Genomic DNA, 18,360 nt, shown 5'->3' with positions numbered 1-18,360 from the left:
TGTCCCCCAAGAAGCAGACCAGCCAAGGGAGCTGCTCTAGCTTGCCACCAAGAACGATGAACATCCCCTCCTTCCTCCAAATATAATGAGATTATCTGCACATATTCCTTTTTATGAGTTTCTGTATGTTTCCTTCCTGGGAATTTATAAAAAGCCTCTTACTAGGTAAAGTATATGAAGTTTTTAACGTCTGTAATACATATATATATATAAAACCACATATATATATATAGTGATACTAGATATATAGTGATACTAGTATAAGATACTTTCTAGAAGGAGTATACCAATTTTTGCTCCCACCAACAGTGTGTGAAGTGCTGCCAGTATTGAGTAGTATCTTATTTTTTTAATTTTAGCAAATAGGTGAAGAATTGTATCTCTCTGTTATAAATTGTATTTCCTTGTTGCTAATGAGATTCAAATTGCTTTCAACTTTCAGTCTCCTGTGATTATCCTGGTGTGTGTGCATGTGCACACAGATGTGTATGTGTGTGCATGTGTGTGCACGTGTGTGTGTATCCTCTGCTTTAGACTGCTATTCTTTCAAATTGGCTATGTCAGTATAATTTCATCTCTCTATATACCAATGTCGTGTCATGCTGACTGTAATGGAACTTGGTCACAAGATCACCCAGCATAAGACTTCTAACTGTCAGAGGAAGGTTTTACAGACTGTGCAGAATTTACCTGTTGATAGAGGTTAATTATAAATGTCTGTTCTTTTCTAAATCTTTCCCAATGCCTAAGTGACTTGTGGAGAAATGCCCCAGATTTGGTTTAAGGTAGCTAGACTTATAGATATTTTAGATTAAGTATACAAAATACATTTATTCAATCAGGGTACTACCCCTGATTGTATAGCACCTGTACAGCACTTTTTCTTTCCATTTCAAGTCCAAGTATGGGAACAAGCTCATTATTCTAAACAACGAATAGTACTGGTACCATCTCTTTATAATTTATGTCTTGATTCAACACATAATGCATCTTTTAAAATCGTACATTTTTTTCTTGTAAGGGATTCATTTGGCAAGAGACTTTTCTTAATCACATCATGTTTCTTAACAACTCAAAGAGATATTTTAAGACACTTAAATATCTTTCAAATGTTCCCTCCAATTTTTATTTTTAAATCCTTAAATTTCTACTTAGCACAAAGTTTTTCCTTACAACTATTTCTTTTTTAGAATGAATAATAATTCACTGTGAACACGTTAATGTAATACTAGTGCAGATCATTTAAAAGCACTTATTCAAAGTAATAATGCTCATTCTCACTCTCCAATAACTTGGCCACATATTACATCTTGACCCTTTCATTTATTGAGCAACTACTATAAATTGACACGATGCTCTGTGGTCATGAATGTGAACAAGACAAAGACTCAACAGTCAAAGTGTTTATAATTAAGGTTGCCAGGTTTAGCAAATAAAAATATTAAATTTTCGGTTAATGTGAATTCTAGATAAATTCTTTTTAGTGTCAGCATGTCTCAAATATTTTATGGGATTTAGTTATACTAAAAAACATTTAGTGGCATGAACCCAGGAGGTGGAGCTTGCAAGGAGCCAAGATTGCGCCTCTGCACTCCAGTCTGGGCGACAGAGCAAGACTGTCTCAAAACAAGAAACAAACAAACAACAACAACAAAAAACATTTAGTTCAGCTGAAATTCAAACTTAACAGGGCATTTCGTATTTTTTCTGGAAATTTAGTTATGATCTGATAGAGGAATAATAAAAATCACGATGTATTTAATAAACATAAAATAAACAGTTGTATTAAGCACCAGAAAATAGGAGCTTAAGCTAGGTATGTTGGCTCACACCTGTAATCCCAGCACTTTGGGAGTTCCAGGTGAGCAGATTACTTGAGGTCAGGAGTTCGAGACCAGCCTGGCCAACATGGTGAAACCCCGTCTCTACTAAAAATACAAAAATTAGCTGGGCATGGTGGCACTGGCCTGTAATCCCAACTACTCTGGAGGCTGAGGCAGGAGAATTGCCTGAACCCAGGAGGCGGAGGTTTCAGTGAGCCGAGATTGCGCCACTGCACTCCATCCTGGGTGACAGAGTGAGTCTCCCTTTCAATCAATCAATCAATCATCATCAATAAAATAGTAGTTAAATCATGCTATGCAAATTGAGAAGTGGAAGATAAGAGAAGGATTTATTAAAGAGTTGTTTCTGAACTGGGTTTCAAGCAAGCAAGTTATATTCAGACAAATGGCAACCACTGGTGTTCCAGAAAATGGGGAAGTCAGAAGTAATGTTGGACGCAAGAAAAGAGCCACATTTATCCTGATAATTGTGGTCCATTTGGGATGGCAAAGAAGTTTATACTTGGAGATATAAAACAAGCGGTACCATAAATAATGTAAGTCTAAAGTGATAAAGTATGAAAAATATGCACCACATTATATTTCTAGTATATTAATTACAAATTCAAGGGTACAATAGTTCAACAGTACAGGTCGGTGATGTAATTTCTGTCTAGAAAAAACAGCTATTTATATCAAGAGTTATAGCCCCCTCTACTGGTCAGAAGGAGAAAAATCCTCCGTTGATAATAAATGCAATGGTTAGACAGACTGGATATTTCATTATAAACCATTTAGTAATACTGGCAGTTTTGTGGAATGTCTTATTTTAAGCTGCACAAGTGTTTTTATAAATACTGCAATTCAGAAACAAATTAATAATACAAAACACTCCAAAAGTTGGGGGATTCCTTTAAAGCCATTAAATGGAAAATGTTAGATCGTTCAAATGAAGTTCACTCAAGTTCTTGCTTTCCTCACCAAGATTAGGGTTTTTTTCGTCTAATCTGACCAAAAGTCCCCAGATGGCAAACACTAAGTCTGTTATAAAATACATTTTCTAATTACCTATAAGAGAACTATGTGTAAATAAGACTTACTCTGTGGGCCTGTGGAAATACTGCTTTCATCCCAAACCCATGGAAATGAGCACCGCAAGAGCGGCTTAGCAATCTTCAGTTGAAACAATTGGTCCCGAGTGGTTCTTACTGGACCACTTTGGGAGCACTTCTCCACAGGAAATAGTCCTCAGTACACTAAACTTCTTCAGCTGCTAACTTGCTGATTGACTCCTGGGTACCCTCAATTAATCAGCACCACCTGTTTAACAAAAGCAAATCACTCCCTATTGTCTGTTAGATCAACTCTAAAATCTCTCTCTGGCAGGAATTTAATCTCTCTGCCAACTGGTCTTGACTCAGCTGCTCACATTCCTGTCCAAAGCCTGGATTCCAGCGAGGGTTCCTCCTCCTTGGTACCCACTCTGCCGTGGGTCTCCCTGCAAAAAAATGAAATAAAATAAAAAAATTAAAAAAAATCCTACAGGAAAATGTAACTTCTCTCTTTTCAGGGTCTACCTCAAGTCTCGGCATCTACTGTACTATGCAGCTACCACCTATCATGTCTTAACTCTCTAAATCCTTCATGTTCATTATGTTTTAGACTTGCTCCTATATGTCTTGTTGTATTTACTGTTTTCTTGTCAATTTCTGAGCCAATACATGTGTAGGACCCCCTGGAAGGTTAATAATTTGGTACCTTTCTGATTCATGTTAGTTACATGTTAATCCAGAAGAGATTCACGTGGTATGCGGAAGCACATAGGGCAGGGACCACAGAGCTCAGTCACTACCCTACTGTTTCCAAGACCTTCCAACTTCACTCCCTAAAACACAAGCCCTGCAGTATGGCGTGTCTCTAAGGGTCTCACCATCCTCTTCCTCATCCTCAAGAAGCTACTTGAAAACATTCATTCCAGACACACATAGTGCATACCCTCAGAAATGAGTTGTTTATAGGATCTTCTCGGTCTTGTTATTTTTCTACTGATATTTGGCATGCCCTCCAGACTGAGATACAGCGGTTGCCTGGCTAGCCTACTCTGTGGCCAGCTCTGTATATATTAGAGTAGTCCTTGGCTCCTCAGCTACCATGTTTAGATACTTTATTTTAGTCTTCTGTATGTGCAATGGGATCTGTCATAATTCAGCATACACTAAAACTGTTTTTCTTTTTTGTTCTCTTCACCTTTTAAGTTCAGGATTACATGTGCATGATGTGCAGGTTTGTTACATAGGTAAACATGTGCCATGGTGGTTTGCTGCATAGATTATCCCATCACCTAGGTATTAAGTCCAGCATCCATTAGCTATTCTTCCTAATGCTCTTCCCTGCTCCACCCCACAACAGGCCCCAGTGTGTGTTGTTCCCTGCTGTATGTCCATGTGTTCTCATGGTTCAGCTCCTACTTATGAGTGAGAATATGTGGTGTTTGTTTTTCCATCCCTACATTAGTTTGCTGAGGAGAATGGCTTCTAGCTCCATCCATGTCCCTGCAAAGGACATGATCTCATTCCTTTTTATGGCTGCATAGTATTCCATGGTGTATATGTACCATGTTTTCTTTATCCAGTCTATCATTGATGGACATTTAGGTTGATTCCATGTCTTTGCTATTGTGAATAGTACTGCAGTGAACATGTGTGGACATGTATCTTTATAATAGAATGATTTATATTCCTTAGGGCATTATATACCCAGTAATGGGATTCCTGGGTCAAATGAAATTTCTGCCTCTAGGTCTTTGAGGAATCGTCACACTGTCTTCTCTAATGGTTGAACTAATTTGCACTCCTACCAACAGTGTAAAAGTGTTCCTTTTTCTCCACAACCTCACCAGCATCTGTTAGTTTTGACTTTTTAATAATAGGAATTCTGACTGGCATGAGATGGTATCTCACTGTGGTTTGATTTGCATTTCTCTAATGATCAGAGATGTTGAGCTTTTGTTTCATATGTAAAACTGGATAAATACTGGAAAAATTGACCATAGTCATGGACAGTCATCATTATGCTTCTGTCTACCATTCCTGGTTTAAGGGTATTAAAGAGGTTTTACATGAGCATTTTGAATTTGTTTATGTTCTTAGGCTGCAAAGGTACAGTTCTTTAAAGTATATGTGTTACTTCAAGAGAAGAATGCCTTACATAACATATAGTTACTTTAGCAATTCCAAACAACCTAAGAATTTCATTTCTAGCTATATGACTGACAAATTAACCTGACAACACCAACACTAAAGCATTAGAAAAGCTTAATACAAGTTAGCAAACATTCTTCTGGGGCAGAGTACTTAAAAATACATAAGAGAAAAAGGATATTATCCAAAAATGTCAGGCATATTTGACAAAGAACCAAACATAAAATTGGAATATTTATTAGAAAATAAATTTACTTGTTATAGCAGAAACCCCCTAAATATTCAAACTCTAAGACTATTATATTCACTTATTTGACATAAGGTTTGTGTCTGCAATTGTGTCTCAGCCATTGTGACCCAGAACATCAAGCTATTTTGTATATATTATATTCAGGATTGAATCTCAGCCAGGACACAGCATAGTACGTGAGACATGGCAGATACCCAATAACAGTTCGCTACATTATTTGAAATGAACAAACCACCTTAGACTAAGTACTCTAATGTAATTAGCAAGCATAAATTTGATTTGAGAGCACCTATTATCTATTAATTAAACAAAAACAGCAGAATACACACACACACACACACATACACACACACACACAATTTATCTGATGAAGTTGCACACTAGGTATACCAGTCGTTCATTGCTACAAAGCAAATTGCTACAAACATTGTGGCTTTAAGCCATATTAATTTGTTACATCACAGCCAGGCAGATAAGAACTCTAGGATGACCTGACTCATTCATGGCTGGATTCTTTTCATGGGGTCTCCCAGTACTGAAACCAGGGTATCAGCAAGTTGGTCTATTATTTGGAAGATATGGAAGAATCCACGTCTAAACTCGTCCAGATTGTTGGCAGAAGTGGAGGTCCCCATTTCCTTGCTGGCTATCAGCTGGGAGCCACTCTCAGCTCCTAGAGGCCACCTGCATTCCTTGGCCTCTAGGAGCTGGGAGTGGTCCCATCCATCTTCGAAACCAGCAAAGATGAATCAAATCCCCTCCCAAGCTTTGGATCTCTGATTCGTTTCACCAGTCCATTAAAACTTGGCTTTTAAAGGGGTTCGTGTAATTATATTTTCTCCTTTTTTGCCATATAATATAGTTTATAATCATGGGAGTGGTATCTCATTGTATGCAGTTTCCACTGCACTCAAATGGAATAGAATTACACAAAGGTAAGGGCTATTGGGGTCTTCTATAGAATTCTGCCTACTGCATGCCAAGTGTGTTACTTAGTTGGTAGTTACGCTATGTATTAAAAGAAGATAGAACATGGCCAGTTGCAGTGGTTCACGCTTGTAATCCCAGCACTTTGGGAGGCTGAGGCAGGTGGATCACCTGAGATCAGGAGTTCGAGACCAGCCTGACCAACATGGAGAAACCATGTCTCTACCCAAAATACAAAAATCAGCCGGGCATGGTGGCACATGCCTGTAATCCCAGCTACTTGGGAGGCTGAGGCAGGAGAATTGCTTGAATCTCGGAGGCAGAAGTTGCGGTGAGCCGGGATTGTGCCATTGCACTCCAGCCTGGGCAACAAGAGCGAAACTCCGTCTCAAAAAAAAAAAAGAAGAAGAAGATAGAACATATACTTATTAATTTAACAAACATCTATAGCACTCCATGTACCAGATGCTATTACTACAAAGATTAATAAACCATAGTCCCTGCCCCCAAGGAGATTGACTTATAAATACGCCTTTACCGTGGTGAGTGCAAGAATGGAGAACTCTTGAAGATATAACAGATGGGTCTGAAACTTGACATGGGACCCAGATGGGTACTAGCACGAGATAATAAAATCTAAGCAGCATATCAGATGGTAGAGGGCCTTGCACATCATGCTAAGGGATTTGGTTGTATTCTGTAGTTGATACAGAGCCCTTAGTAGTTATCAAGCAAGAAAATGGCATGAGATTCCTGCAAACAGCAGCCATCCAGACATTGACAATGTCACTAGCAATAAATAGTATAATGCCAGCTTCAGCATATGCAGACTGACTCAATATTATCCTTACTGTTTGGGGGAGAAGCAAATTCCAATGACCTAGTGGCCAAAAATATTAGTGCAATTTTCAGAGGAACCTAATTTGTTAACTCGACCATCATCTCGTCACTGAGAAAATCTGACTCAGCCCGGCATCTCCTCCATCAATATTCTGTGACAAATTTCTAATTCACCATAATCTACTATGTCATCCTTCCAAACTTTCATGACTTTCCCACCCACCCTCTGCCAGGCTTTTCAACTACCCACAAAAAAAAGATTTTTTTATAGACTAGAATTGAAGTTTTGCACACATTTTTTTATAAAAAGCTGCACATTTTTTACCTGCTGTTGTTTCCTGAGAAAAGGTTACAGGAATCTCAAGTAAATTTTAATGAGTTGGCTTCTTGGGTCTCAAAACTGATTTATGTAGGGAAGCATTTGAGATTTTGTAGTAAGTGCATGGTTGACATGAATTATCACGTAGGTGTACACCATTCCACATACATAGTCCTCTTAGTTTAAAGAGTATCCAAGTTACAGAAACAGAATAATTTTTAAATGTCACTGTTGGATCTCTGCTAACTACAAAGAACTAAGTATTTAGAAAATCAAATTTCTGCCTCCTAGAAGTGACTCATCATTAACTTCTTGTCAGAGGAATATATTGTTTAAAAAATAATAATCGTGGAGGAGGAACGACTATTTCCTGATTAAGAGGAGAAGAAAAAAAAAATCAAGTAACTCCCTTTGCATGACTGTCCCTACTCGTGAGTCCATCCTGTTCTCCCTCCTGTTAGCAGACATGTGTATGACTCATGAGATTCTATTTGAAGTTTCAGCTCTGCTACTTTCCTCCCAGAGTAGCATTTTCTGGCAAAATCTATGAGGTAATGAAATGGAGAAGCCTGAGCTTTCAAGATTCCTGACTACCAAGAAGACAGGTCAACATTTTTAAACAGGAAGGCTCAAAAATCAAAATAGTACTATTTAAAGGAACATAATGTCATCTCCCCTAAATATTTAAAAAATCCATACCACGATAAGGTAATGGGAAGTTTTAGGGCTTCTATAAATTAACTTCTGAAATATCTAAATTCCTCAAAAAGAATTTTTATTCAATTAAAAAAAATGCTTCTTAACACCTACTATGTTCAGGCAGGATACCCTGCATGGGAAATACAATGTCGAATGAAGCGCCTTGTCAAATTCTATTTTAACCATAGGGTGTGGGGAGTTTATATGCTGGGAAACCTTCAAATATCAACCCCCCACCCACGCATTGCAACCATGGAAGATTTAGTGATCTTCCCAACTGAGGTAGAAGGTAGGTGGGGCTTGACTCTGGAACAGATTGAAGACTGGCCAAAACCTGGAAGAGGCACCAAAAGCACCTTTCCATAAGACACACCTACCAGTGCCATGACAGTTTACCATCACCGTGGCAACACCCAAAAGTTACTGTCTATTTTCTAGCTATTTCCTGAACAACACACCTTTTAATTAGCATGAAGTGGGTATTAACATGACTGCCAAACTTCCCCTAAGCTGCTACTCTCTGCACGCTGCCTATGGGGTAGCCCTGCTCCACAGGGGCAGTCACGGAACTGGAACACCACTGATGCCTCAATTAAAGCCGTTTTCTTCTACCACTGGCTCACTCTTGAATTCCTTCCTGAGCAAGGCCAAAAACTTGAGCTAAGCCCCATTTTGGGGGCTCATCTGTCCTGCAACACAACCGGATGTTATAACTTCTTCCTGTAAGGAATCAACCGTATGTAGAGCCTTTAGCCCATTCTTCTTCATATTCAAGTTATTTATTCAATTGTCCTTTTAAGCACCATTATCAAAACAACACAGTTCACCATATTTTAATTCCCCCCAACGCATCCCTTTATGAACTACAGATCCTCCAAGACAAAAACTTTTCTTCTGTAGCCCTCAAAGCAGAAATGTTAAGAAAATATTAGACAAATTGAAATATTTCAGTTAATTACCTTTCATTTTCTATAACTCTGACTCAATGAAGAGTCCAGTTGTACGATGTGAGGTCATAGTCATAGCACCTATTCCTGTGGCCTTGTAGAGTTACAGAAGAATCTATTATTTTGCCATTCTCAGGGTTAGCAAAATTTCCTAAAAACCTAAATTCCATTGAATAGTACTAAGAATATGTTATTTTCTGATATAATAGTAGACAATAAATTTTCTATAATTTAAGGGATGTCTTGTACAATTTCAAGAATAATTCCCGGTCGGTTGGCATCTACAAAGCACGGCAGGCAAAATTCTATAGGAAAAGAGCTTTGTGAAATTTCACAGGTGGAAAAGTCAACCTCTCCTTATCTTACAAAAATACAGTAATTAGATCATTTTTCTCAATATATATAAGGATACTTAAGCCTTCATTTCAATATCAGTTAAGATATTGGATATTTTGGATAATTAACAAATATATGCTTTCTGTACCTTTGGAAAATTAAATAATAGGCTTTGAAAATAATATTCAGTTCATTTAGTCTATTAACAGGGTCCAAATGCATGAACGTTTGGGGCAGACTAGAACATCTGTCTTTTGACTGGAGTTCTGCTGATTGCTAGATAGATGCCACGGTTGGTACCAACAGCTGTGGGAGATAGGTTGTGAGTGATTTTTTTGCTGGTTAAGTATGTAGTCTTACATTTTGCAGGAGGTATAGACATATTGAAAATAGCAATATAATTGCCACACTGAACCACACTCTACTATTCTAACACTCACCCCCTGAAATCAGAATCCTTGCTGCATTGACAAACTTTTTAACAATGTTCTATTTTAGCTTTATTCCCCTAATATTATTAATCATTATTCATATTTTGGAAGAAAAATCTACCAGAGCACTTTCAGCCTAATCCTCTATTCATCAATAGGAGAAGTTTCCCAAGAAGTGCTCCTTCTTGGAAAGGAGAGTGGAATGTTTCATAAGGTTCTGGCAAGATAGCATCACCAAAGTCAGCAAGCACAAATTATTCTTGCATCTTAGCAGCCATTACTTGGGCAGCTTGGTTTCATCAAGAGAAGTGAAGAGAAATAGTCACTGGATAAATTCAAGTGAAGGCAAGGTGGGGAAGGACAGCTGCCAGGGACAATGACATGCAAATACCACAGTGGGTAATTCTTTTTTTTTTTCAACTTTTAGTTTAGATTCAGTGGGTACATGTGCAAATTTGTTACATGGGCATATTGTGTGATGCTGAGGTTTGGAGTATGAATTATCCCATCACCCAGAAAGTAAGCATAGTACCTAATACCTAATAGATAGGTTTTCTTTTTTCCTTTTTTTTTTTTTGTGAGGCAGAGTATCACTCTGTTGCCCAGGCTTGGGTGCAGTGATGCAGTCTCAGCTCACTGCAACCTCCGCCTCCTGAGTTCAAGCAGTTCTCCTGCCTTAGCCTCCAGAGTAGCTGGGACTACAGGCACCTGCCACCATGCCCAGCTAATTTTTGTATTTTCAGTAGAGAAGGGATTTCACCATGTTGGCCAGATGGGCCTCGAACTCCTGACCTCAGGTGATCCACCCACTTAGGCCTCCTGAAGTACTGGGAATACAGGCGTGAGCCACTGCCCCCAGCCAGGTAGTTTTTCAAACCTTGCTTCTTTCTCTCCCCACTCTTATAGTCCCCAGCGTCTATTATTTCCATTTTTATGTTCATATGTACTCAATGTCTAGCTCCCACTTATAAGTGAAAATATGTGTTACTAGGTTTTCCATTCCTGCATTAATTCACTTAGGATAATGCTGCATCCATGGTGCTGCAAAGGACATGATTTTATTGTTTTTCTGGCTGCATGGTATTCCATGGTGTATATGTTCCCACAGTGGGAAATTCTCAAGTCTCAAGTCCTGCAGGGTTTCTCACAAGATTAAGCTGATTGAAAGTAAAGGCTAAAACAAAATAAGAAAATTGACCCTTAGCAATAAGTAACAACAAAACTCCACTATAAGTAGATAGCTTCGGCCGGGCGCAGTGGCTCACGCTTGTAATCCCAGAACTTTGGGAGGCCGAGGTGGGCAGATCACGAGGTCAGGAGATGGAGACCATGGTGAAACCCCGTCTCTACTAAAAATACAAAAAATTAGCTGGGCGTGGTGGCGGGCGCCTGTAGTCCCAGCTACTCAGAGAGGCTGAGGCAGGAGCATGGTGTGAACCCGGGAGGCGGAGCTTGCAGTGAGCCGAGATCGTGCCACTGCACTCCAGCCTGGGTAACAGAGCGAGACTCCGTCTCCAAAAAAAAAAAAAAAAAGTAGATAGCTTCTAGCTCAGGACATTACTTACATCACTATAGTACTGTACATACGATAGTACATATATACTATATATGTAAATGTAGTATATGTGCATATGTACTGTATATGTATATGTATTATATATAGTACACATACACAGTGTACTACTATACACATATACACATATAGTACTATATAGTCCTATAGCATACATGTATATATATGCTGTATATAATATAGAATATATGCATATATGTATACTATCTATATACACTACATGTAGTATACATATACATATAGTATATATGTATAGTATATACTATCTGTAGTATACACATGTGTATATATAGTATACATGTACTATAGTATGTACAGTACTACAGTATATATATACTATAATAGTATACACATATACTATATACATATACTAATATATACAAATATACTATCTACATATAGTATATCAGTGTATACTATTATAGTGTGCATATATACATAGTATACCTATGTAGTGCAAAGTATAGATCATTATATAATAATGAATTTTGTTAATATTTATTCAACTCCTGCTGAGCAAAGGATATTAATTTTTGTCAACATGTTGCACAATTATGCAGTTGCTTCTTGGTAAGAGGCAATTTGGTATAATGACTACACTAGGTCTTTTTTGTGATTTGAAAAAATATTAGCCTTGGTTACATGATTTTATAGATTTTTCTGTTTTGATTGTTGTTAAAACTACAAAATTAATTTTGCTTTATTTGTATATTTAGTTGTTCATTTAAAAATGTATGAGTGCTATATGTAAAGTGTTTTGCTAGGGCATTATAGAAAATGAAGTATTTGACTTGGCGGCTTTAATATGCTTGGGATAAAAGTGCTAAGATAAAATCTGTTAGCAATATCAATGAGAATCTTTGGCACAAGATGAGTAACTATATGTTTATTTTCCATATCATGCATCTTTACTTCTTTATTTACAACTAATAAAAAATGAGAAAATGTAATGCCTTTAAAAATCATCCATAATTTCACCTTCTGGTAATAAATGATATTAAGACTTTATATCTTTCAGCCTTTTTTCCATACATGTAAGTGAATTATATGTGATAAGGAAAAAAGACAGCATCGTCAGTTCTGTGCTGGCTGGGAATCCCATGGCTGACAGCAGAGTGCCTTGGCGTTTACTGTCCAGAGTGGGGTTGTAGGGGATGGGGAGATACAAGAGGAAGCAAGTTTGGCTTGAATAAGCTACGTAGAAAAGAGCATAGCATAATAAAATAGATCTGGAATGTGGAAGGAAAAGAGAAAAGACCAGTCCAGTAAAGACTGTGGTGTGAAACTTTAGGTGATCTGGAAAGACCCAATAAAGCTTTGAGTAGAGGTGACAGAGAGAGAGACAGACAGAGAATGAGAGAACAGAAGAAAGTTTAAGAAATGTATGCCATTTACATTTAAATTGCATTTCAAATTTTGGGAAAATGTCACACTTCTAATTATTGAATGAAGACCCATAGGTGACTCAACTGAAATGAATATGTTTCCATGTTTTCATGACACCTGTTGGATTTGTGCCCAGCTCTACGCATTCCCTTTTTTTCCAGTAACAGCATCAAATCCCCAAACCTATTCCTGGCAGCAACACTTGAAATGACATAATCTATTTCCCTGGCCATATTTAATACACTAAGGATAGACATCATATATGTATATATTCTTGGTCCAAGTCTCTCCAGGAATTTGAAGCTGGAATTTACAGAATGCCAAGCAGTGTCTAGATACAGCTGGACTGTAATATATAAAGTTGGGAGTTCTGGGATAGACATAACCCACCACATGGATCATGGAATTAAACAGAGAGAGAGATGAAAGATGAAGAATACTGACAACTTTTTAATACATGGGTGAGACTTTTCTTGGGACATTTCTCATAAGAAGTAGCCTTGGCATCCTTGAGATCTCTTTGTCTTGTTAAAATAAATTCCTTTTTTTGTTGTTTTGACTATTCAGGTTAGCATCTTTTTTTTTTTGCAACCACACACACACACACAAACACACACAGATGTTTGGTACCTGTCTTTTCTCATTCAGTAATATCGCAGGAATCTTTTTCATATTAATAAATATAGATTTACCTCTTCTACATCAATTACTGCATAATTTTGCATTGAAAAATGCCCCATAACTTATTTAAGTAATCCCTATTTTGTGCATGTTTTGCTTTAATTAACAATCTTTACACATACATCTGCATACTTATTCAATAATTTCCTTAGGATAAATTTATAGTAGCATACATGCTGGATCAAAGAGTGAATATTTCTTTTAAGACTTTTGAGACATGTTGACAAATTATTTTTAAAATATGTAACAATTCATCAAAAATAGCTATAAGTATTTACTAGTTCAATAGGAGGTGAGACATACATCCTGTTTTAAGGTGCATCCCTTTGATCACTAGAGCAGTACAATATTTATTCACATGTAGGTCATTTTCTTTCTTTGTTAATTATACTTTCACATTCTATTCTTAATTCTTTTTTTTTTAGATGGAGTCTCACCCTGTCACCCAGGCTGGAGTGCAGTGGTACAATCTTGGGTCACTGCAACCTCCACCTCCCGGGTTTAAGTGATTGTCCTGCCTCAGCCTCCCAAGTAGCTGGAATTACAGGTGCATGCCACCACACCCAGCAAATTTTTTGTATCTTTAGTACAGACAGGGTTTCACCATGTTGGCCAGGCTGGTCTCAAACTCCTGACCTCATAATCTGTCCGCCTTGGCCTCCCAATCTTAACTCATTTTTATAAAGGTATGTGGTTTTGCGTCCTTGATTTGTAAGAGATCTTTTAACTATATTAAAAGTAAGGAGTTCAGAGATAGACCGGGATCATGGAATTAGAGAGGAGATGAAAGATGAAGAATACTGACAACTTTTTCATATTTTAAATATATTAAAAGGTATTTTAAATATAAATCTTAGTCCTTTTTAGCATATGTGCTACACATATATTTCCCTAGTTTGTTATTTAACATTCACTTATCTGTCTGGTGGATTTACGACCATTTTGTTTTAAATTTTTCTTAATTTATCATATGGCAATCTTAACCTTCTACATTTCTGCCTCTGAGAATATGCTTAGAAATTCCTCTTGCATTCCAAGATTATATAACCAGTCAATTGGTTCTCTTAGTTTTTCCAGGAAGGGAATCATATGATCATCTCCGTTCTATTATTTAAAACTGTTTTTCCTTTCTTCTTCCTTCCTCCTTTTTCTGTGTCTCATTACATTGACTAGAATTTCCAAAACAATAGTAAAAAAGAAAAAAGCAACATAGATAGTAGGCATCCTATGTCTTGTTCCAAACTTCAGTGGAAAAAACAGATAGTGTTTTTCTGTTAAGTCAGTGTTTGGCAATTGGATTCTGAAGCACACTGTTTATACTACCAAAGTAACTTGCTGTTCACAGCTTCCTGGGAGGTTCTGTGCAGATTGGAAGTTGACTTTGCTCAAATGCCTCTTCAGCATCTCTAGAGCTAATTTTTTCTCCTTTGACCTATTGATGAGATAAATTATATTAATAGATTTTCTGATATTGCACCATCCTTAAAATCCTAGAAAAAATTTAATTTTGTTGTGATGGCATTATATGTTTTAATTCCTCTTTGAAAACCTTAAGATCTATATTCATAAGTATTACTTGTTTATAATTTTTATTTTTCTACATCTTTTTCAAGTACTTATAGTATGAATACACTAGCTATAGAGAAATAATTCAATAAGTAATTTCCTATTACTGTCTAATAACAGTTGGCTGTGCAGAGGAGGTCTGTTGTATCATTCACCTTTTCTCTGGTGATAGTAACTACCCCTCTCTCTATTCTTAACCATGTGGTTTGGTGGGGGGTTTTTTAACTGTTTTTATTATGGAAATTTTCAAACATATGGAAAAGTAGGGGAATTGTAAACTGAAACACAGTGAATCCATCATTTGGTCCCAGCTTCAAAAACGACCATATTCTTCACAATTTGTGTGTGTGTGTGTGTGTGTGGTTTTAACGAGCAGAGAGTTTAATAGGCAAGAAAGACAAGAGAAGGCAGAAGGAAGAAGCTCCCCTGTACAGAGATAGGGTGGTGGGGGGGGACTCCAAAGCCAAAATAGGAGGTCCCTCCCCAATTTTTTCATCTATTCTCCCTCATGTTTTAAAAATTTAATGCTTGGCCTCATGTGATTTCACAGTAAATTCTTCATGATATATCTTTAAAGGATGCAGTGAAATGAACCAATAAAGTGCCCTAGTTCTTTAAGCTTAGAAGTTTTTTGTTTGTTTTTTACTTCAAGCAAAACATCTTAACTAAGGTAGATAGCACAATTTGTGTGTCTAGAACATTTCACAGGCCTTGCTTATACATTCCTGAGTCTAATATGTTTGAGGGACCACTCCTCTAATGCAGTCTTTGCATTTCTTCTATGATTATTAATCAGAGTTCCTGTCATATGCTTTATGTGTTGTTTCAGAAATAAACTTTTCTCTTCACTGCTTTTGGTTTATTATTTTATCCTTTTTTCTCTATTTCTCCTATACCTTTCTCCTATAGCTCTTTGGTATATTTTAATGTTCCTTTATTAGGTTTTATTGAATGGTACTTTAGTTAACTTATACCTATGACTTGTTGCCTAATAATAAACAATGAGGCCATGAATTTCTCATATTTTATGAAGTTAATAGTTTTACTTTGGCCCAGAAGTTATACAGGAAATAATTTACATGTTTCTAAGTAGTTAATTTTTATTATTTATCTTTTGTTATTAATTTCAATGTGATGGCTTTGTGATTAAAGAATGTGTTCTGCACACTTTACACATTTACTGAGAAATATATTTGTGTCTGAATACACCATTGATTATGAGAAATGTTCTAAGGCACTGCTTAAGAGAATGTACATCCTCAATATAAAATGCAAAGTTTATAATATTTATACATGTGTCCTAATCTGCTTTGTGTTGCTATAACGGACTATTTAAGACTGGGTAATTTAAAAAGAAAAAAAGGTTTATTTGGCTCATGGTTCTAATGGTTGGAAAGTCCAGGATTGGACTTCTGCATCTGGTGAGGGCCTCAGGCTGACTCCACTTATGGCAGAAGGTGATGGGAGCTGGTATGTGCAGAGATCACACCGCAACAGAAGAAGCAAAAGGGAAAGTGGGGAAGTGCCAGGAGCTTTTTAACAACCAGCTCTCTCGGGAACTAATAAAGTGAGCACTCACTAACAGCAAAGGAAGGGCATTAATCTATTCATGAGGGATCCTCCCTCATGACCCAAACTCCTCTCATCAGGCCCCACCTCCAACATTCGGGGTAAATTTCAACATGAGGTTTAGAAGGATGAAACATCCAAACCATAGCAACATGTATGTATGTAACTGTAAAATCAACATTTGTTGTTGTTATATTAGTCACACTGTATTTCCAGAAACACAGAGGACCATATATCCTGAAAAATTCTCCCAAACTACCCAGGAATGAAATATACCTGTAATCCCAGCACTTTGGGAAGCCGAGGTGGGTGGATCACCTGAGGTCGGGAGTTTCAGACCAGCCTGACCAACGTGCAGAAACTCCATCTCTACTAAAAATATAAAAAAATAATAATAATTGGCCGAGTGTGGTGGCATATGCCTGTAATCCCAGCTGCTCAGGAGGCTGAGGCAGGAGAATCCCTTGAACCCGGGAGGCAGAGATTGCTGTAAGCTGAGATTGCGCCATTGCAATCCAGCCTGGGCAACAAGAGCGAAGCTCCATCAAAAACAAAAGAAAGAGAGAGAGAAAGAAAGAAAGGTAGATAGATAAAACAAGCCTCTTTAAATGAAGAGCCAAGCATCCAAGAATAAGAAAAATTCTTAGGAAAAAAAATAAGGTGTTTAGAAAGCTGAAACCTGAATGGTAGCTGAAGCTGAAATTTATGGATTATGTGTTTTGCAAAACTTCTAGGGAGCAGGAAACAAGGCCTTGTACCTACTTAAGGGAGCTGGGACTGAGGCGCCCACCAGCCATACTTATTAAAGGTTGCAGAGTCTATCACATACATAGAAGTAAAAGGACTGGCAATAATAGCCCAAAGAGCAGCAAAGATGAAATATAAGTACAACATTGTGAGATTCGTATACTCTGTATGAAGTGGTGAAGGTAGATTGTAATTTATTAAAGATATATAGGAAACCGACCAGGCGTAGTGGCTCAGGCCTGTAATCCCAGCACTTTGGGAGGCTGAGGTGGGTGGATCACCTGAGGTCAGGAGTTCGAAACCAGCCTGGCCAACATGGTGAAACCCCATCTCTACTAAAAATATAAAATTTAGCTGGGCGCGGTGGCGGGTGCCTGTAATCCCAGTTACTTGGGAGCCTGAGGCAGGACAATCTCTTGAACCTGGGAGGCAGAGGTTGCAGTGAGCCAAGATTGGGCCACTAACTCCAGCCTGGGTGACAGAGTGAGACTCCATCAAAATAAATAAAATAAAATAAAATAAAATAAAATAAACCTAGAACAGCCACTAAAAAATAAAGCCAACAAAGGAGATAAAATGGAATTCTGAAAAATACTAATTTGTTCCAAAAGAAGGCAGGAAAAAGAGAGGGGAAAAAAACAAATATAGGACTAACAGGAAACAAATAGCAAGAGTTAAAGATTTAAAGCACAGCGACTTGATAAATACATTGGCTGTAATTTAAGTGAGCCCAGTGGACTCAGAGTGAAACAGACCTGGGCCAGGACTTCATCGATTTCCTTTCCCCTGTATACACGTGTCTGGGGCATGGGATGGGGGCTCTGTGGGGAATGATACCACTTAGGGTCGTTGGATATCAGTTCCACCTTGGATCTGTATCCAACAGCTTGCAAGTCTTGTCCTTTCTCCAGTGTACATTTATCCAAATAAATGGCTCTAGGCATCTTTGTTGAAGGATGAATGCAATCACTATTTCATACACTTGCTGTGGAGTTGTGGAGTTCTTTTCTATGAAGACTGTAGATCTTCTTCAGTCGATGAGTTCAGAGTGAGAAAGCTCAAGCCT

Source organism: Symphalangus syndactylus, chromosome 10, assembly GCF_028878055.3.
Source record: "Symphalangus syndactylus isolate Jambi chromosome 10, NHGRI_mSymSyn1-v2.1_pri, whole genome shotgun sequence".
Taxonomy (NCBI): Eukaryota; Metazoa; Chordata; class Mammalia; order Primates; family Hylobatidae; genus Symphalangus; species Symphalangus syndactylus.
Note: the sequence above shows the minus strand (reverse complement) of the source record.